The 23,314-nt window shown below is 45.5% G+C and overlaps 1 pseudogene; it reads left to right on the forward strand.

Moving 5' to 3' along the window:
- The first annotated feature begins 9,808 nt into the window (after positions 1 to 9,808).
- On the forward strand, positions 9,809 to 12,923 carry LOC119350319 (annotated as a pseudogene).
- The last annotated feature ends 10,391 nt before the right edge of the window (positions 12,924 to 23,314 follow it).

Raw genomic sequence — 23,314 nt, forward strand, 5'->3', positions numbered from 1 at the left:
TGAGAACATGGTCTTGGAATCTATAATTAGATCATCTTCTGGCTGATTGTGAGCCGAAGATTCTGATTCAGCCTTCTTCTTCGGCGCTCTTGGTGGCTTGGCTGATTTTCTTTCGACCACTTTGGCTTTGTCAGTCGCCCTTGGCTGCTGAGGGATTTCTTCCTTTGAACCAGAATGCTCATCTGAACTATTTGCCATGACCACTCCCGAGGAAAAACACAAGTGCGAAAGAAAGCATAGACGAGGTCGCATGCATGCACACAGGAAATTTTAACTCAAAACAGATGCTTTTACAGGAAGAACCAATGGATTCAAGTCATGCACTGGTAAGATATCATCGAGTAAATTACAGTATGCCTAAAGACGAAAAACCGTTCCTCTATCTTTCAAAGAGAAACACAATGAACCCTAGATCCAAGGGACAGGTACGAGGAACAACTACAAACCGTACCAGTCAAAACTAACAGAGCCTAGAAGATTTACAGCACGGAAATAACATGGAATAAATCACGTCGGGAGGAACTGCTCTAGAAAAGGAGTTGAATAGAGCAAGAACCGGATATGAATTCCCTAACTTGGCAAGACAGATCAACTATCGTAGTGCGGAAAGGAGGAGTTACCGCTCTGGTGCGGTCAACGGTGACGGAGCTTCGCCGGAGTTGCACGACGATGCTTGGCGTTGACGTTGTTTTGAGCTCGGGCTCGGGCGAAGAGCGAAGGTAGGATTGGATGACAAACAAGGAAGAGTTAAGGAAGAAGAGACTCATAGAGGGGGTTTATATAGCCTGAAGGACAAACTGCCCACCCCAAAAATCTACGGACAGAAAAAACAGGACGGTCCACATTCAACAGACAAGATCATGATGAAGAGATCGTGGGAATGTGTCAGCCATTTCCTGTGAAGTTCTCGATAACTCAACTGGATGCCGAAGGATCTGAGGAAGGGCAAGCGCCAAAACAGATGAAAAAAATTGAGGATGAATTAATTCGCGACCAAGGACATCGGAAAGAAATCTTCTTCAGAACTGCCATAGTGTGAGAGAATTTCTCCATCACTTTCCGAAGAAGATTATTCATTTGCATTTTGAAGCTCCATCTTTTCTTCATGGATTGACAGCAACGTCATGACCTCAACATAGTGAAGCTCTTCATAGTCAGGTCTTTGTTTGATTTCAGACATAATAAGATCAAAGGATTTGTCAAGAGCGTTCAGAAGCTTGTTGACTACATCCCTATCAGTGATATCAGTTACTCCTAGCGAATGTAGCTTTCAAAAATGCTTGTCAATCGATCAGTGAGTTCCGTAACGCTTTCCTTGTGCAGGCTTCTAAATCTAGTGAACATAGCCCTAAGCATTTTGGTGTGAGGATCTGATCGGGCAACAGGATCTACATGAGCACTGTTAAGAGCATCCCACATTTGCTTTGCAGTGTTAAGCCTGTGAAACTAAAGAAAAATGTCTTTTGATAGACTACCACATATGATATCATTCGCTTGAGCATCCAACTGCATATTTTTCTTATCATCGGAGGACAGATTTTTTGTTGCTAAATGGTGTAGCCTTCCTCCACAATCTACCACAGATCATAGTTGATGGCCTGAATTCTGATTCTTATTCGTTCCTTCCAGTACAGATAGTCATTTCCATCGAAGATGGGAAACCTTTTAGAGTGCGAGGATCTACTTGGAAGTGACATACTCAAAACTCCAAGGCGTTAGACCTTTAATAAACAAAGACAGGGAGTACCCGCTCTGATACCAAAGGACCAAGAGTATATCGACTAGAGGAGAATGGGAGATTCAAATTTTCTTTCGAAAGCTTCAAAAATTATTCCAGAAAACCGCAGCGGAATAGAGTATTGAGAGAAATGCACTGAATCAGAGTTCTTCTTCAGAGGCATATTCATCCAGAAAAGCATTTACAATAGAGCGAGCTTGATGGATAATGGGTTTAACAACGATGAGAGATATGCAACAAGCAAACATGTGTAACAGAATAAAACAAAATATAATGAATATTGAAGGAAATACAATAACTCGGTTACATAATATAACAAGGATACAGAGTAATGACGAAGGAAAGAAGATGAGGAAAATGAAAGGAATTGATATTACAACAGAGGATGAATGACACAGAACAGAACAAAGATCAAGAATCTAATGGCACTCAGCATGAATGAAAACTACTAAATGAACTGCAGTAGAAAAGATATAACCAGTGGTGCTCGATGGCGATAGGAGATTTGGTAGACCAGTTCACCCTTCTGCCAAAGGGCTACGTCTGGTTGGAGGGGTTGTGACTTAACACGTAAGATAAACTCTCTTCACCCGATTCTCCTTCAACACAGAGCTGATCAGACTCAGGTTGATTTCACTCATGGTATATCCTTGTCGGCGATCTCCAAACATTTAGTCAACCTTCGCAGACCACAATAACTCTTGGTTGCTGAAGATCAGGCTCGGTGAAGACAACAACTCTTCAACACTCAAAGAAACCTATCCATCTAGAGGGTGTGCAGCTTTCAAGAGTAACAGGTACAAGAACTCTCACTCAGAACTGTTGTGATGCTAAACCACTGTCTAAGATTAGGCTCTTGGTTTTCTCTCGGTGGATCTTAAACTCAAATCACTTAGAGAGGGGTTGCTCAAATCAATCTTCTCATAAATCTCAAATGGAGCAGCCAACAGATAACGTTGGAGAGGGGTGGATATTTATAGCCACAGCCTTCCCAGATGGGAAATGACAAAATTGGCGATCGGCCTCAGCCAATGGCCGAATAACACAATTCCAATGGTCGGATTTGAGCATAACAGTAACATTTCTTGTGGAGCAAGAAATGCTAACTCTTCGGTCCGAGGAAAAACTCTCACAGCGAAGAAGATCACAGTCTCTTGTTGGCAAGTATTTACTAGGATCTCAAAGAGATTTCTCTCGCATCTTTCATATGTTGTAGCAAAGCTTCAGAGTAGATCTAGGCATCGAGAACCTATACCCCTCTTAATAGTACGGAGGTCCTATGACTCAAAAGACTCAAAGAAGAAAAACTCAATGAATACTACGTCTTTACTTAGTCTTCGACTTCAATCTTTGTAGTTATTTTCTTCAGACGGCAGTATCGAAATAGAAAGCTTTGCTATAGCAGAAAACTTCCGAGGTGTGGATATCTTCATAAATCTTCACGATTCTATCACTTAAACTTATATAGCTCATTCTTCTCTACAATGCAGATATGCTTCGATGAAGTTCCTCGAACTTAGCATCGGAGACAACATACTCTTCGGTTGTGTATGGACTTTTCTCTCTGTGTGCACTAGCAAACATATTAGTGCATTCATGTTTCTGTCAACAATTCTCAAAACATAAGGTAGGCAGATACTGGACCAATAGCACATCTATGTCATGTGCCATTGATGTTACGTGAAGATTCGTGCATATATTTTCCTTTGTCTTCTTTCTATTCCTTTGTAGTTTGATTATTACTAGCTTCATCAATAAGAAGAGCTCAGCGTATTGCTTGCCAACTGCTGTTCGTACCGGTGCATAAGTCGCATTACGAAAACCAAATAAACCCTAAACTCATTCTCTTTTTTAGTCTTGGGAAAATAAATCAGCTAATAGTAGTCGTGGGGCTTGTATGCATTCAATGACTTCAGACTACTTAGCATAACATGAAATGGTCAATTCTCTGCATGCAATGGCATTGATTACCAAATAATCATCAAGTTCTCTCATTTTCTCCCCCACCTAGGTCACTGATACAGAGGGAGTAGTATGAAAATGCTTGTTTCATATTTGGACGCTCCAACGCATGTGCGTAATTATCACAAGGACAACTGCGCAATCCCGGGAATATGGAGCGACTTGGTACAAATAATTACGGTTGATTATATCAACGATTAGATAATACATCAATCCCCCACTTCAATTGGCATTCCTCTTCTCTGCATACCCCGCTTAAGTGTCCACCATCTTCATCATCCCCAGCCAGCCGCGCTACACACTTGCACACTCTCTGCAATCTTGCTTTTTCGCGGTTTCTATACGTATCACAGCCATGTCGAGCGACATCGTGGATGATAGTTCCACTAGCTGTGCGGCGCCCGATGATAGGTCAACATCGGAATCATCCCGCTCGTTTTCCATGAGTCCGGCGTCGAGCCCAGACCTTGATTTTATCCGGATCATGGAATAGATGTCGCCTCCGAAGTCATCAGATGACAACCAAATGGATGAAGATCCATCGGAGGACAAAGAAGAGGACGACGATGATGAGGAGGATGAATGGTTGAACGAGGAGGAGGAGGACGACGATAGCAACAACGATGATAACTGCGGCGGCGATGAAAAGCCAACGGTCAGCAGCAAGAAGCGTCCTCGCCAAGACAATGTCGCGGGGCAATACAACAACAACAACAACAACAACAACAACAACAACAACAACAACAACAACAACAACAACAACAACAACAACAACAACAACAACAACAGCAACAACAACAACAACAACAAGGACTAAATTAAGCAGACTGTATATATCTCTGTTTCTGTTCCCTCATATTGATTCATTATCTCTGTTTCCCCTGCCAATCTTATTGCCGACGGTTAATAATACGTATTCGACAAAATCTTTTATATTATCGCCCACATGTTGGTTTGTTGAATTGTGTGCCCTGTCGAGCACACAATTCACTAAAAAATTGTATGCGCTGTCTATACTGATCGCACACAATTTTGATTACCGACCTATTTACCAGGTATGACACACATCTTGTTATGTCTAACCATTTGTGTTCAACTCTATCATCACAAACGGTTCGTCAGAGTAAATTGTATGTCGTATATCGCGCACACCTTATTCTGGCAACCCATTTATGTTGTTCTGGATCATCGCAAACAGTTCGTATGGATCAACCGTATGCCATGCATCGCACACACAACTAAAATATGGATCGTGTTTGATGTCTCCGCCATTGCAAATGTTTCATATAATTTTCGACGATTTTATTACATCACCGTTTGTGATTAATGCATCACAAGCAGTTTCGTCTAAGGGTCTCTCATTGTACTATTGCGTTAAGAGCATCCTGCAGTAGTGATGGGATCATTACCTTGTCGTCGCATGGGCCTATGAGTCAAAGTGGTAGGGATCCGTCTATCATTCCAGATGCGTACTGAAGCCTCACTGCTGATTCTTTTTATTAGTCTCAACTAAAGCACTGATTGTCCTTCTATGATGGCTGTCCATGTGGCCAATGCCGAGGAGGGTGCATGGGCTTGAATAAAATCATTGCCAGTGAAGTATTCTCATTTCAAGACATGAACGTAGATAGAGTTGGGGTGGGTTATGGGTCTCCATGCATGTCTTCACAAAAGAGCAAGACTAAATTTCTACAACTCCCTAAACCCTATCCTGCATTGTACCTTAGACGTTGCTAGTTTTTGCCAAGAGAACCAGTGCAAAGATTGTCTATTAATTGAACTACTCCACAAGAACCTTTCCATGGATGATGTTAGCTTTTTACAAGCTTTTTTAGTCAATCGGCAGTAGCTCATGCTATAGGTCGGGGTGGCCTGAACAACTGATTTGAGTAGAACTTCCCTTCCTGCACATGCCAGAAAATGTTCCTTCCACTCATGCATACTTTCACAGCTTCCCTCACTGATATTGTCAAAGGAGCCACTTTTTATCTGCCCCACTATCATCGATAGGCCGAACTAACATTCAGTGAAAGCTTCCATAAAATACCAAGTTCATGTTTCAGTGCTTCATGAACAGTTAGAGGAGCATTAGGGCTGAAATAAATAGAGCTCTTCTCTTTGTTTACTTCTTGTCGTGCTTTGCATTTATCCTAAAATTTTCATTTAGCATGGACACATTTTGCACTTTAGCACAAAGGAAAATCAGACAATGATTTTCAAACAAAAGATGATTGACCCATGGAGATCAAACACTCACACGTATACTACAGTCAATTTGAGAGTCACTAAAGTTGTTTATTGCAGAAGTAAAACCTTCCGCACATATGAGGAATAAGAAGGGGGACGTAGGATCACCCTAGCGAAGTCCTATATGTGGTTGGAAGAAAGGGAGAAGTGTGACATTCACCTTAACTGAAAATCTCATTGATGAAACAAACTTCATAATTGACCTCACAAATCTATCACAAAACCCAAATTTAGACATCGTGGCCTCTAAGTAATGTCATTTAACTCTGTCACATGCTTTCAGCGTGTCCAGCTTAACAACACAAGAAGCATTTTGGCACTTCCTCCGCTTCTTCATTGGATGAATACTTTCATATGCTACCAAGACGTTATTAGTGATCAAATGTCCTGGCACGAAAGCACTTTGCTCAAGCCCTATTATCTCGTCCTCAAACTCCACAAATAGTTAGTGTTCGCCTTGGCAATAGTTTTATATAGAATTGGACAGAGGAAAATAAGGCGGTACTAAGAAATCCTCTACGGGTTACTTACCTTGCATATAAGAGTAATTGAAGTGTCATTTTAACCCATTGATAGTTAAACACCATTTAAAAATCCAAAATGGCCGTCGAGATATCTTTGCAAAGGACATTCCAATGCCGTTGGAAGAAACCAGCCGTGAAACTATAAATACCTAGCGCCTTCGGTGGGGCCATTTGGAAGAGAGCAATCTTCACATCCTCGGCGGTATAATCTTTTCCTAAAGTTTCATCATAGTATTAGTTTTTTTCCTTCTATAATACACCATGGAAAGGTGTATCATCATTTCACAGAATAAGGGCCAAGCGACCAGTACAATGCCAAAAGGCAGTTACGGTGCCATCAAGGCAGCAACTCCAGAGTAATCCCTGGGATTAGAACCACGCCTACTACAAATGAAAGCAGGGGACTCGCCTTCTCCAATCTACGTCCAAGAAGGATAGGAGACGGGGCACCAAGCAACCAAGCCGCATCTCTACCTATGCACAATACAACCAAGCCACGGCAACCAACATAGGGCTAACTGGGTCAACGTACCTCCCCACACATATCGCATAGATAAGTTGGCAAGTGAGTGGCAGGACAGGACCTAGACAAACTAGAGGAAGAAGATGCATCGTGAGTGTTGGAGATGGCATACATAGCGCCCTTGAGATCCATGCCTTGAGGGGAAACCCAACCCAACAACCAAGACACCACAAACTCTAACTTTGAGGACTTTTTGAGAAGCCAAGGAAACGCCTTCATGAAGGACATAGCATCGTGACGCGTGCCTGTTCTGGTGAATGAGAACAAGGGTTTCCCCTGGCGCTCAAGAAGAGACGCGACCAAGACCAAAGTAGTGCCCCCAAAGAGACACGACACCAGTAGGCGTTGTTGCTGCAAGCCTTGGCCAGCCATGTGGAGATTTCACCCCGGTCCATGGCCAAAGTCCAGACCACCAGAGCGAACGCAAGAGGGCAAGTCGTCGGCTAAGTCCACCACTATAGGAAGGAAAGCCACACCCATCGTCGACGAAGATAGGCAACACCGGACAAAGACAACCTCTCCTCCACCAATGACGGCACAGGTGGGTGTCCGCACCTGACCGACCAGATGGACTGCTGCCTAGTGCCGTCGGCCTGGGATCTGGGAGCCACCGCAGGCCAGATCCTACCAAGATCCCACTACCACACATGCCGACAGCCAAAAAGATCCGACCTTGACACTACCAACCACAACTTCGGGCCTAACCCAGACCAGCACACCATGGCCTCCCCACAGACCACCACACAACCACCCCATGGTCTCCTCGTAGGCCACCACACCACGACCTCCCTCACCACGCCGAAGAAAAGAGCAACTCTGGACGTGTAGCCCCCATGCCCATGGCCGCCAGCGAGGCCCAAACCGCAACCGCCACAGTAGAATGGATCTCGGCAGGGGCCACGACTGCCCACCACGCTGCCTCCCCCCACAACCATGGCAGCATAGAAACCACCGATAGCCCATGGGGCCGCTGCCATAGATTCCTGGCTCCGCTGACACACATGGCGCCCAGGGTTGTCGGTGTGCATCAACCGAAGGCCACCCAAGAGAGAAGAGATGAGGCGATCCCGCCATCACTGCACGTTGGATGAGCTTTGCTCGCCAGCTTCCTCCTGTGGCAGTGAGGGATGGGCGATGAAGATGGGTCGGGGGCGGTGGTGGCTAGGGTTCGCCCAAGCCGCCCTACGGGAGGCAGCGCGCGCGAGTGAAGGGAAAACTGATCTCTTTCATAGCATTGTCATCGTAACCTTGTGAAATGCACATATTCTGATAGAAAGTTCAGACATGTCATTGTAACCTTGCGAAATGTACATATTCTGATACGAACTATGGATCTTCTCCTTAACTTCATGATCAACACACACCAGCAATCAACCTTCTGTAAAGAGGTGATCCTATTAATGCTCTTCCTTTGCGATGCGCGGGTGTGGAAAACATTTGTATTCCGATCGCTTGCTCGAATAACTTGGACTCTAGATCTTTGTTCCGTCCATATCTCTTGTTGTCGAAGTTTCTCCTGTAGCTAAGCCGCAACAAATATTTCTTCTCTAGACGGCCCCAACAAATGGGAATTATCTGGTGCACCGGTGCTTGTGGTGCTACCAGTGCACTGCTGTTTGTGGTGCTACCGGTTTACCGGACCTCCTAGCACATTTTAAAATGTTTCAAAACGTGAAAAAAATTGATCACGCTCACACAACATTAATGTTTGTTGTCGCAAAATTTTAAATCAAAATTCAAAAGTTGCTTGATATACAAAAATGACAATTTTGACATCAACGTGGTACTGGGCCAAATCTACAGCCACCTATTTAGTATTAATTTTGGAACAACGCTAACACACACACGCCATATAACACACAGACTGCGCCACGTCAACGCATGCAGGCATGCAGGAATCTTTTTGTATTTTCAGATTTTAAAATGTTTGATCTCTTAAATGAAAAATCCGATTGAAGATCCATTTTCACCATTAAATCCCTCGCGACGAGATCTTTGAAACTAGATGTCATATCAATATATTTTGATGATTTTTTTGGGTTAAAAGTTGTCATGTCTATTGCATATAAATTGCCATGATGTTTACACTGAAGTTGCCATGATACGTTTTAGCTATTTTCTTCTACATTTAAAAATAAATTTTAACATATTATAAAACGGGGAATTCAGAAACTAGACTTGCCATGAACCATAAACTAAAATTGCCATGATACTTGCACTTAAAATTGCCATGGTTCAAAGAAAAAGTAATTTTCATGGTCAAAGTACTGGAATTCTCATCATCAAAAAACGTAAATTGCCATGCTCTACAAACTAAAATGTCCACATGGCAACTTTAGTTTAAGCACTATGGCAACTATAGTAAACATCATGGCAACTTTTGGGCAAAAAAAATTTCGTCAAAACATAACAACATGGGGGTCTAGTTTTGAAGCTCTCGTCGAGACGGATTTACTGGTGAAAATGGATTTTTAATTCGATTTTTTAATTAGGAGATAAAACATTTTGAAGTCGAAAACAAAAAGATTCCTGCTGATGTCATTTGTTCATACGTCGCAAAATGAGTGATGATGAAGGCGTGTGGGCGATGTGCAAGACGCTACATGTGTGGGCGTTAGTATTTTCATTAATTTTGCACTTTTTTTTTATTTCAAGCAAATACCGGCCTGCCCGGATCTGCAGGGGAGAGGGGATGTCCAGGATACAAATCAAACAGACCCAAAGTCCATCGATTGGCTCCGTTCCGGGAGAAATTCCCAAGGGCAGCGTGCGCGGGAAACCCCAAACCCACCGCACCAGCGCACGCTCGACAAAATGCCGTCACCGCCACGCCAAGACTTCTCGGCAGTCCCTTTCGCGCCGTACCCGATGCAGACGGAGTTCATGTCCTTCCTTTACAGCGCCCTCTTCTTCGAGCCCAGCGCCCTCACCCTCCTTGAAAGCCCCACCCCCCTCACAAGCCACCGGTAAGACCCTAATCATTCAGCTCCCCTTGTGTTGCCGCAGGCACCGGAAAGACCCTCAGCATCATCTACAGTGCACTCCAGTGGCTCCTTGACCACCGCGACGCCGCCTCACGGGGCCACCCCGAACGGGCCAATGGCTCCGTCCCCGCCACTGTCGGCGGCGAAGAAGAAGAAGAGCCCGACTGGATGCGGGATTTCACACTGCAGCCGCTGCCCCCTAAGAAGGACGTCAGGAAGAAGTCGGAGACTCACCCATACAGGAGGCATGGAATGAAAAAAGTGGGGGGTTCGGAGAAATCTGAGGGAATTTGGGAGAATGACGGCGAGGAGGAATTTTTGCTTGACGAGTACGAGAGCGATGACGGGGATGGCACAGGACGGCAGGCCGGGAAGCGGGCACATTGATGTGGTGCTAGTAGTAGAAGTAGTGAGAGCTAGGATGCTGGGGACAAAGAGGAAGAAGAGGAGGTGACTCCCAAGGTGTATTTCACTAGCCGTACGCATTCGCAGCTCTCACGGTTTGTCCGGGAGCTCAAAAGGACGAATTTCTCAGGGAAGCTCAGGACAGTGTGCTTGGGGTCCAGAAAGAGCTTGTGTATTAACATGGGTGAGTGGATTATGTGGTTATCTTTGTTCTTCTATTTTTGGGGCTGGGATTGTGCTTAGTTCATCTGTGGTGTGTTTGCTTGCAGATGTTCAGAAGCTCGGGAGTGCAAACCGGATCAACAAGAGGTGCTTGGAACTGCTAAAGAACAAGAAGAGGAGAAAAATTAAGGCATGTGTCAATTACGTCAAATTAATTTGCAATGCTCAGCTGCTCTGTTAGATACATTATCTTTGATTGACTTCTGCACCCAAATTTGGTTGTTTCTTGCACGTTTAGGGCCTATCATGCTCATGAGGTACTAATATTGTTTCCTGACTATAATTTCTTACAAGATTTCGAGCTGAACATTAGTTTTGTCAGTTCTCAGTGGAAGTAGAACTAGATATATATTTTTTGAAAAGGGGATTTACCCCGGACTAAATTGGTAGTGGAACTAGATATGCATTGAGTTATTTTTACCCTTACTTGCATTCAGTGTGATTGCAAAGGAAAACATATGGTTATCACTTGTCATATTTGTATGTGCTGGGTTGTTAAATACCATTAGTATGCTGCCAATTTATAACTTTACTATTAACTGCAAGTAAGTTTTTATGGCTGCAAATATTCAGGTCGAGGGTGATAACAAGAAGGGGCGCCAAACAAAAGCTTCTTGTCGGTGCCCAATGTTAGGAAACAGAAGTCTGCAGAAACAGTTCAGGAGTGAAGTGTCCGACAATGGTGCATTGGACATTGAGGATTTGGCACAACTTGGAAGGAAGATCGGAACATGTCCCTAGGGTGCTCGTGACATGGTCCGCTCAGCTGAACTTGTAGTACTTTTTTATCAGTCTTTGTTGCTGAAGTCTGCTAGAGAGTTACTTGGCCTTAATCTGAAGAACAGTGTTGTCATCATAGATGAGGCTCACAAATTAGCAGACTCCCTTACTATCATGTACAACTCAAAGGTCGAATCTTCTCAGGTGAGTATGTTTTTGTTCTGAGTTCTAGATTCCTAACATCTGTTGGAAACTGCACTGTGACACATCTCATTCACACACTATACATAATTAGTCTGACTGTATAATGATCCTCTAGCTTGATAATCTCGTTTGCTTTGCACATTCAATAGTGTTATCCAAGATCCGAACATGTGTTGTATGTATGTTTACTGTATATAAGGAGACCTAAGCAAAGAGAGTTTTCTGGTAGAGAGCTTGACTTGACTCAGTTGTGTTGTTGTGGCAGACAACATGATACTAAAAATGATATTTATTGGTCCATTTTTAAAATTTCCTTTACCAAGCAAAACATAATTAACAAATGAACTGAGACTGTTTGCATCCAATTGTCGAAACTAACATAATTTTCTGATTCTCATTTTTGTTAGTTGAGGGCAGCCCTTTCCCACCTAGAGGCATGTCTCAATAGATTTCAGAATGGTCTGGGAGCTGGAAATCGACGTTACATCCAGACCTTGACAGTTCTAACACGATCATTCCTATGATGTTTGATAAGTAATGAAGATTGTTCCTCCGCTATGACCTCTATGACTATAAATAAGTTCTTATTCTCCCTTGATATTGATAACATAAACATAGTAAAACTTTGTCAATCTGAAGGAAAGCAATATAGTCCACAAGGTGAAATATTTCTTCCACTACATTTCCACTCAGCCTTGTTGTGCCTAGAATCTATATCCATTGACTAATGATATGCAGGTTAGTGGATACACCAACAAATTATTTATCACCGAAAATAGTGTGGGTAATTTGAATCATGGACAACAACATGGTGAAGGAAGCAGTATAACAAGCTTTCAGGCTTTGACTGACCTTTTACGCTCTCTACTGTACTGCAATGACGATGGAAGAATCATAGTTGCACGGCACAAGCTTGGTGGGCAACCTGAAGATGCATATATTAAATCCGTGATACTTTGTGCAGAGAAAACATTATCTGAGGTGATGTACCTTGCTCCATATGTTGCTTGGAGATAAGAGTTGTCCTATTTCACATAAGTATTTATAGATATTTCCTCTTGCCGGTTACAGATGACGCACATGGTGTTATTCTGGCTGGTGGAACCCTCCAGCCTATTGAAGAAACAAGGTTGCGCCTGTTTCGAGGCTTATTGCCTAGTGATATAAAATTCTTCTCATGCAACCATATTGTTCCCCCTGAGAGTATTCTTCCTATAGCTGTTACACGTGGGCCTTCAGGCAAGAAATTTGATTTTAGCCACAGTTCAAGGAGCTCTCTTAACATGGTCTGTATACCTCGAGTCATTTCTCCTTTACTCTTGCTACTCTAATATTTGCTGAGAATGCCATTTTATTAGTTTATCTTGCAATGGGCACTGCTTTCTGCTTTGTGATTAATATATACTCCCGATGTTCCTAAATATAAGTCTTTTTAGGGATTTGAATATGGACTACATACGGTAAATATGTATTTACCGTATGTAGTCCATATTCAAATCCCTAAAAAGACTTATATTTAGGAACGGAGGGAGTAAATACCAATGCATACATATTTTTAACAAAATAATTAGGACCTATTTATTGCAGTACTCATTATGTGATTTGTCTATAGAAGTAATCTGTGGCACCCCGACTCAGAGCAACCGGTTTACCATGCATTGCCAGCCCAGAGACCATGTCTTCTGGCAACACGCAACATCTTGGTATAGAAAACGACCGCTTTATTGATGCTAGCGGATCAAAATTTATATTACAACAGGTAGCGAGGCCAAGCAGCGCACACAGTGCGGCTGAACAATACGTACATTATTTAGTGAACATAAAGGGGTCTCGATCATAACAACTATGCGGCAGCGGAACAACATCGTATCAGAACTCCATAGCACAGGGACACCGATGTGGACATGATCTAGACTCGGACAACACTCCTTTCCCACGAGACTTTCCTGAAATCTGGCATGACACGCCAGGTCAGTACATTGAATGTACATGCAAGCTCATAACAAACATAAACATAATGAGAAACAATATCATGATAATTAACCAATTATTAATAATGCAACAAGATAGCCAACATGCTGTGATTATGCTCCTAAGAGAAAAATCTCTCGTACTGGCTTACCAACGGTGATCGCTCTTGGATCACAAACGTACCAACCTCAAGGTCTTAACTAGAGATATCTCGTGATCTTTTCGGCGATCACAACCACAACCAACACTTGGTCTCAAACAACAACATGACCTTTCCGCCATCATCAATAGTGTAAAGTTTAGAACTTAGTGTGCAAGATTTATGAAACGTTGACCCATGGCGTGACCTACTTTCGAGCATGTCCGTAACCATGGACTCTGCTATCGATAGATTAATACACTCTGCAGAGGTAGCGCACTGTACCCACACCACGGAACCCATGGCCTCGCACTCCCATTCGGGTGGACCAACGGCATTCCAACGAAACACCTCCATTGCCATGACACTCCCGGCCACTCCGACTCACTCCCCGCTGGGCTTGTCCTGGGTGGCCCTATGTCTACCAAACACACAACAACCACCGTCGTGGCCAAAACATAAACTGTCCCACACGGGGACATGGTACCAAAATCTCAACAATGGGCACACAAGGTTATGTCAGCTTATCAGGCCAGGGTACCGAACGTCCATAACCCTCGTTGAAGGAACCGACCAGAGGCATGACAACGGACTGAATAAAGGCATTCCCATAAAGTAAAATGTGGTTGCACTGGGAAAAACTTGTTTTAGTGGCACCATGACCCGGTCAACGATATATTCAAGTTGAGTTATTATCAGGTTCAACTTAAAATGAAAATAACCAGTTCAAAGTATGCCATGAAATGCAACACTATCATATGCATCACATATCAACGGACATGACTGAGTCAACTATATCCACACTAAGCATCAACAACTCATGGCACTTCTCTGGTTATGATTAAACCTTACTTTAACAGAATCTTTCTAGCAAATTTATCATTTTTCTCATGCATGAAAAATAACTCCACATAATTATTTATATCCATAACTATATTACTCTTTCATAACAAAAATTAATACTAGTTTCTTTACCAACTTAGTTAGCTTTAAACTTTCTGTAAGTCAAGCATATTAACTTAAACAAGCATCTAACAGAATATAAATAACATAATAGTGATTTAAATGCATGGATTAAATCATTCATTCAAGTAGGAAAATCACAAATATTGTAATGGCACCATGAAAATGTTGTTGTGACTTGCCTTAGTGCAGATGAGGTTCACAAGCCTCCTGGTGATCCTCAAGACAAGCCTCACCCTCTGAAATATTTAAAAACACAAAAAGAAAACATCAAGAACCCTTCTGAAATTCACCAGAAAATCTACAAAGCAAGGAAAAATCCCATCTTTGGTGAGCCACTAGATTTCTTTACAAAGAACACAATGCAAAATGAATCAATTCATTTGGACTTATGGTTAACGAGTTTTGGCTGTTTGAAGCTCTCTGGAAAATATGAAATTTGAATTTAAATAAAAACAGACTGGGGGGGTGACGTCGAAGGCGTAAAGCCTCGGGGCGCCACCACTCATTCCGCGTCCCGCGCGTACTGAGTGGCTGAATAGCGGGCCCCGCTAGTCAGGTGAGGGGGAGAGGGGGAAATAAACAGAGGACGGCGCGGCTTTGCCGGAGCACACGCCGGCGACGAGGGCTTCTTGGACAAAACAAGAGGGAGGGATCGAGAGAGGAGACGGAGGCGCACCAGCCCGTACCTGTAGAGGAGATAGGGGTGGTTGGACGGCGTCAGAATGAACCTCTCTAGCAGAGGCAGAGAGCAGAGGTCGCCGGAGACGAAGACGACAGCGAACAGAGGCGACTCCAGGGGCTCCATCCAGGCGGAACAGCACCACAAGAGAGTGGTGGAGGCCATGGAAGGGTTTCCCATGCCTGGGAGGGGCTGGAGCTACGGAGAGGACCCGAGGGGATCACCGGCGAGATCGAGCTCGGGGACGGCGGCCCGCGGCCTGCCCGACCAGGCTGCGGATATCTACGAGATTGTGGAGTGTGTGGGAGGCGTGGATGATGCTCGAGGAGGCTGGGTAAGGCTCCATTTATAGCCGAGCGTCGAGGGGGGTTCTGGCTCCGCCAGTGGACACCTGGACACGGCGCCTGGCGACGAATGGCGTCAGTGAGAGGGGGAGAAGGCGACGCAGCTCACGCGGGGACTGTGGGCGAACGGGGACGAGCACAGGGGCACTGGGGTGACGACGAGCACAGTGCGCACCGCACTGTTATGTTGGCTGGACCGCGCCCATGCTCGCTGCGGTGAGCTCCGGGGTCAGCGAGCGCTAGGAGGGAGTTAAGAGAGCTTGGACGAAGATTGTGGCAAAGTTTAGCAAGGCTAGGTAGGCGGGGAAGTGAGCACGCGCGAAACAGAGGCTCGGGCGGAGCGTGTCGGCTGTATGCCTGCATGCCTGGACGAACGCGGTCACCGCGTGAACTCTGACCTCAGGCCAACCTAAGCCCAAACTTCATGTCTGGCTTGTTGTTCGTGGTAGTTTTGAAGATTACCACACTTTGGTTTAGAGCCGGACGCAGTAGAATAGATTCCATCTTCCTGGTAAGTTTCTGATCAGTAACTTTGAGAGCTTACTATGGTCAAATTACTAGGAGTTGGGAGTTGGACTTTGGAGGCTAGCAATCATCTACTAAGGTGATGATGCACAAGAAAAATCAGCCATAAAGGAACAAGTAAAATGGTAGTTGTTGTAGAAACCACCATTTCTGTCCAGAATAGAAAATATTTTCTGTAGCAAAAATATTCCAAAAAGTGATGAAATATTTTTTCTCACGAAGGTGCCCTAGGGTTCAAAGAATATTTGTGAATTTTCTCAGTTTTTTGTGGGCAAGAAAAATTGGGGTTGCTTTGGAGCACACTGAGCTAGCTATGGTTTAAGAGAGGGAAATGAATATTTTTCATTTAAGAAAAATATTCCATATATTATTTTGAGGTGAACCAGAGAGGGAATGATGGTTAGAGAGGGAAATGGGACACTTGGGTGAAAGCCAAGGGGTACCGAAGTGCTTTAGTCCATATGAAAATATTCAAAACTCTAAATTTCAAATTCAAACCAACTAAAAATCAAGCAAAGAAAAGAGGGCAAAAACCAGGCTGTCACATAATCCAAGATTGTACCACTCTGTGTTAAAGTATATTTGCAACTTTTAATCCATGTGACCCTCTTTGTTTCTTAATATTATTTGTTGTTAGAACTTGCTAAAATGCACATGCTTAATTTCCCTGGTTTATTTGCTTGTATTTCATTATGAAATGTAAATGCCAGCCTTCTAAATGAGTGGAGGAATTGTTGTGTCCAAACTTTTTACCAACAGCAAAGTTTTGTTCTATAAAACATACACATCCGGTAGCTCAGGGAATCAGGAACGACCCGCTGTTCCAAACAGTGGCGCCTGATTTTCTACTATGGCACTCGCACCCATGCTCTCCACGTCCACCACCTACCCCTCCTCATGCACGGAGTACACGTGATAGGTGCACTCGAAGCAGGCGGCAAGTGGGATGGCAGTTTCCATCCCGTGATCATGAGGTGGGGCATCCTGTGGGCCATGATATGAGTTTTTCCCATAATGTTGCGCACGATGCGTGGGAAAACCGGAAATTGGCCCAGGCTCAAGATTAATGAAGAAGCAAAGAAGACCTCAAGGGGCCAGCCTCTTCGGCGCCCCTGCCTATGCACTTATTAGGGCCCACCCCGATGACGCTCGGCAGTGCGTTCAGGGCAGGATCGGGGGCTTCTGTCGGTGCTACACACCCTGGGTCTGTTGCCCAGACTGTGCACAGGCACGGGAACAAGATCATGGCACCAGTCCATGCCAAAGTATAGGAGACCAAAATCTTCAAAGGACCAACATGCAGATCAAGAGGACCAAGGTCAAGCAATAGAAGTAAGATACCACCAGGAGAAAAGCCTCCCTTGTCGGGCAGATGACCTTGGCGAGGGCGGAGCCACCCCCGAAAAAGTACATCCAAGACGTCTCGACAGGGTCTGCCGGACTCAAGGAGACAAAAACCACCTCACCAACCACTCCACCACGACCCACATCGTCAATCAGTGCGGTGTCAAGCCGCAAAGTGATTAAGTGGCAGCCATTCACCACATGGGAGCCTCTTTCTACAAGAAGTACCTACAGACAACACCGGTCCTGCGACGTCTCAAGTAAGCAGGTGTGATGCTGGCAAAATAGCCCGGCAAGGCTTGCCGGGAGAACAAGGATGTGATGTTGAGCGGTGCATTTAATGCACTCTGTCAGCCTGCAGAGTTAGGTATGATAGCATTGTTTTCTATCTTATCAGTGCATAATGACAAATTTGCCATTGCGGTGACAACTTAATCTATAAAAAGAAGCCCGTGGGCACCCCTGCGCGAAGCCACTGTCGACCGTAGGCACCCCTGCCGAGCAAGTTCCCACCACCACCATTCTTCCACCATCAATCCACAAAAGCAGGAGTAAGGTTTTACGCCTCACGGCGGCCTAAACCTGGGTAAAATTGCCCATGTGATTTTTGCCGTGCTGCCCCACGCTCTTCTTCTCTTTGTGCGATGTGACATCCCCCTTGCTGAACCAGCAAGGGACCCTTGGTCCCATAGGTGGCTGTGGTTGTTGGGAAACATAGCATGCAATTTCAAAAAAAATCCTACGATCATGCAAGATCTATCTAGGAGATGCATAGCAACGAGACGGGGAAAGTGAGGGAGTCCGAGATTAAGGGGTCCTCAGACAGCAGAACTATATGCGAATGCTGGATTGTTGGACTATGAAAATACAAGATAGAAGACTTCGTCCCGTGTCCGGGTGGGACTCTCCTTTGCGTGGAAGGCAAGCTAGGTGGTTAAGATATGAAGATTCATTTCTCTGTAACCGACTCTGTGTAACCCTAGCCCCCTCCGGTGTCTATATAAACCGGAGGGTTTAGAATGTAGGACAACAACAATCATAATCATAGGCTAGCTTCTAGGGCTTAGCCTCTACGATCTCGTGGTAGATCAACTCTTGTAATACTCATATCATCAAGATCAATCAAGCAGGAAGTAGGGTATTACCTCCATCGAGAGGGCCCGAACCTGGGTAAACATTGTTTCCCCCGCCTCCTGTTACCATTAGTCTTAGACGCACAGTTTGGGACCCCCTACCTGAGATCCACTGGTTTTGACACCAACATTCGTGCTTTCATTGAGAGTTACACTGTGTCATCACCATAAGGCTTGATGTCTCCTCCAATCGTCTACAACAACGCGATCAAGGGTGAAGTTCTTCTCCCATGACAGATCTTCGTATTCGGCGGCTTCGCACTACGGGCCAACTCTCTTGGCCATCTGGAGTAGATTGACAACTATGCCCCTGGCCATCAGGTCAGGTTTGGAAGCCTGAACTACACCATCGACATCCATGGAGACATGATCTTCGACGGATTCGAGCCCATGACAGTCGCGCCCTGCCGCCACGATGAAGATGACCGAAATCTATCATCAGATTGTGTGCAGGAGATTGCGCCAATAAACGCACTGGCCCTAGAGCCAGAGCAGAGCACGCCATCCGAGAAAGGGAGGCTCAACCTCGCCACGGAAGCCGCAGACTCAGCGGCGCTAGATTCGAACACAGACCAGACCTCCAACGAGGCCTGTGTCATCGGAACCTCGGACTCGTCTCCGCCCCAGGCTCCAAACCGCGTGCATCTGCACCCATCGAATCTGACTGGGGGCTGATCTTAGAGTTCAGCTCCGCGGATATTTTATAACACTCACCCCTAGGTGACGTGTTAAACTCATTAAAGTCTCTCTCCTTGTCAGGAGATTCCTGGCCGAACTATGTCCGGCTTGAGTGGGAAGCGGACGACGAAGAACTTTGTTGCCCACCCACAACCCACTTGATAGCCACTGTCGACAATTTGACCGACATGCTCGACTTTGACTCCGAAGACATCGACGGTATAGACGACGATGCTGGAGAAGAATAGGAACCACCGCCCACAGGGCGCTAGACAGCCACCTCCTTATACGATATGTACATGGTGGATACACCCAAAGAAGACAATGGAAATGACATAAAAGATGTAGTTGATGATAAACTTCCTGATAAGCAGTCTAAGCGCGGATGTCAGCGGCGCCGCTCTAAATCACGCCATGGTAAAAATAGCGACACCGGCATAAGAGGGAATAACACCCCGGACGATGCCGAAGCCAAAGACGAAACCACAGACCCAGCAATGGAGCAGGACGAGCAAGGTGCTGGCGAACACAGTCCGGGGCCCCAGTCCGATCACTGCGATGCCAAAGACTCCAATTATCAACCTGCCCTTGAAGAGGAGTGTAGTCAGGATGACGATGCATTCATCGTCCCGGAGGAATAATTGGAACAAGAACACCTCCACCGGAGGCTTATTGCCACCATGAGGAGCTTGAAGAAGCAGAAGCAACGGCTTAAAGCCGCACAGGATACTCTCAACAATAAATGGAACGAAGTGCTCGACACCAAGGAAAAATACGGAGGTAACCGCCAAATAACTAGCTATCCCAAACGCAAACTGCTGCCCGAATTTGACGACAACGCTATGGCGCCCATACCTCCGAATAACAATACGGTCGATCACCCAGGGTGACCACCTCGTAGTCAAGACAGAGTTGCTAATAATGCCACACACAAAACCACACCCTTTCCCCATAAAGGAAAGGAGGTCGCAAGCCAGAACCAGAAACATGATTTACGTGAAGACCTGAACAAAAGGGCTGGCAGAACCAGGTCCATTTATGGATCCAAGGAGCGCGTCCCCGCACAATATCAGGGCCATCAAACCAAATATGCAGGCAACTTACCAGTTCAGAACCAACACCGAACACTGCAACCGTTGGGCCCGCGCCGTGACACAGCCAAATACAGGGGTGCCGCACACCCCTCGTGCTTCACCGATGAGGTGCTGGATCATGAATTTCAAGAGGGGTTTAAACCCGTGAATATAGAGGCATACGATGGAACGACAGACTCTATGGTCTGGATACATGACTTTATTCTTCACATCCACATGGCTCGCAGAGATGATCTCCATGCCATCAAATACCTACCGCTCGAACTAAAAGGACCAGCTCGGTACTGGCTGAAAAGCCTCCCCGAAAATTCCATCGGAAGCTGGGAGGAACTTGAGGACGTTTTCAGGGCCAATTTCCAAGGGACCTATGTTCGGCCTCCGGACGCAGATGATCTAAGTTATATAACCCAACAACCCGGAGAGTCAGCCCATAAGCTTTGGAACTGCTTCCTCACTAAGAAGAACCAAATCGTCGACTATCCGGACGCCGAAGCCTTGGCTGCTTTCAAACACAGTGTTCAGGATGAATGACTGGCAAGACACCTAGTCCAGGAAAAGCCAAGGACAATGGCAGCCTTAACTACACTCATGACCCGCTATTGCGCGGGAGAGGACAGCTGGTTGGCCCGTAGCAGCATCAGCGATCCTGGCACATCTGAAGTCAGGGACGGCAATGGAAAGCCACGACGCAATAAAAATAAACGTCAGAACAACGGAGAAAGCCCGGGCAATACAACAGTAAATGGCAGATTCAGGGGCTCTAGACCCGGTCAGCGGAAAAAGTTAGTTAAAGGCAGCAGAGATGGTCCATCTAGCCTAGATAAAATTCTCGAAAGGTCCTGCCAGATTCACAGCACCCCCGACAAATCAACCAATCATACAAACAAAGAATGGTGGGTCTTCAAGCAAGCCGGCAAGCTTAACGTCGAACACAAAGTGAAGGGACCGCAAAGCGAAGAAGAGGGTGAATCTCGCCAACCGAATATGTGGGGACAAAAGAAATTTTCACCGGAGGTCAAAATAGCGAACATGATTTACGTCACTCGTATCCCAAAGAGGGAGCGCAAACACACACTCCGAGACGTGTATGCTATAGAGCCTGTCACCCCCAAATTTAACCCATGGTCGGCCTATTCGATCACCTTCGATCGCAGGGATCATCCGACTAGTATCCGTCACGGGGGCTCGGCTGCCTTAGTGCTCGACCCAATAATCGACGGATACCACCTCACACGAGTCCTCATGGGCGGCGGCAGTAGTCTCAATCTGATATATCAGGACACTGTTCGTAAAATGGGGATAGACCTGTCAAGAATCAAGCAAAGCAGCACTACCTTTAAAGGAGTAATACCACATGTAGAGGCATGCTGCACAGGCACCCTAACACTGGACGTCGTCTTCGGCTCTCCCGACAACTTTAGAAGCGAGGAGCTAATCTTCGACATTGCTCCATTCCGAAGTGCCTATCACGCACTACTCGGACGAACGGCCTTCACCCGTTTCAATGCAGTCCCGCACTACGCCTATCTTAAGCTGAAGATGCCTGGGCCGCGTTGCGTTATCACGGTGAGCGGAAGTACAGAGCGCTCTCTTCGTACAGAAGAATACGTGGCGGCACTAGTAGCCAAAGCTCGAAGCGGCCTTTTTAAGCTGAACAGCTCATCGGTCCTCAAGACCGCCGACACAGCCAAACGTGTTCGGTGCACACCTACGTGTAAAAGCTCAGATAAATCTGTGCTTGTTTAGCAGCCCTGCCCCGACAGATCGCCCCATAAGAAGAACGTACATATTTTCCCGTATACATCTCATAGTTCCTTGGGAAGCGCTAGGGGAATCTTGCATGTAACAAGTCTATAGTTCGGCTTGACCCTATTCGGGCTCAGGAAGCTACAGTTCACAGTTCATCAAAACTAACAAACTGTAGCCACGGCCATACTAGATTCTTTCACCTGGTTCTTTTCTTTTTACAGATAGGCCATCATGATATACCCTTCAAGGACACTTCACAACGAACACAAAGGCGCAGACATGCAGTAGGGCCCTGTCTCAAGGTTTCTGGTTAGATTAAGACCCTGTGTAAACCTTTTTTCTTATAATTATCTCTTGTTGTTTCATACGCTCCTGGCATATGAAACACCCAGGAAAAATATCGGCAGTACTCCGAACTTACGATTCGCCGTACTAAAATGGATGTTATAGAAGCAGCCAGCTGTGTGCTTTGAGAACTATATTTTCACCATAGGTTCTCTCTCCTCACGCCGGGTCGTAGCATGTGCCTTGAATTCAGGGTTCATTACCAGGGGCTGTACTCAGCCCGGTATATACTGAAAAGTCCGAATACCTTCGGGAGTGTTCGGCGTCGCGAGTTTTGGCCTTATATGCATCAGCTTCGAATCATGTCTTAGGTCAATAGTTGGGTTTGCCCGGCTCTTGTGTTTGCTACCTTACGTTCCATTCTATCGGCTATGGCGGCCAAGGGAGAACTACTGTGATTGTGCTCTGGTTCATCTGGACGAGCACCTTAGTAGAGAAATCCGAAAACTGACTATCATGATAAGGCGAGAGCTGGTCAACCACTCGATGACTTAGCGGAATCTTCGCGATTCCTCCGCATTAAGGAAGGACCGGCTTCCTGGTCATGTATGTAAACGCACCGTATTCGGATAAACGCGGACATACCAGGGGCTATATAGTAGCCCCACCGTCAAACTCATAAGGCTAAGTGAAAGTGTTAAAGCTCTATAGTCCGATTACCTAGTTCGCCGCACTAACACCTCCTTAATGGACCAAGACATTGGGTCAAGTGTGATCGAGTGCTTTTTCGAACACCCCCCGCATTATACGCGAGGGGGCTAAAGCCGACGACTGCAAACTTTTAGGTTATATACACATATACCTAAACGGCCGCACAT

This window comes from Triticum dicoccoides, chromosome 1B (assembly GCF_002162155.2).
Source record: "Triticum dicoccoides isolate Atlit2015 ecotype Zavitan chromosome 1B, WEW_v2.0, whole genome shotgun sequence".
Classification (NCBI taxonomy): Eukaryota; Viridiplantae; Streptophyta; class Magnoliopsida; order Poales; family Poaceae; genus Triticum; species Triticum dicoccoides.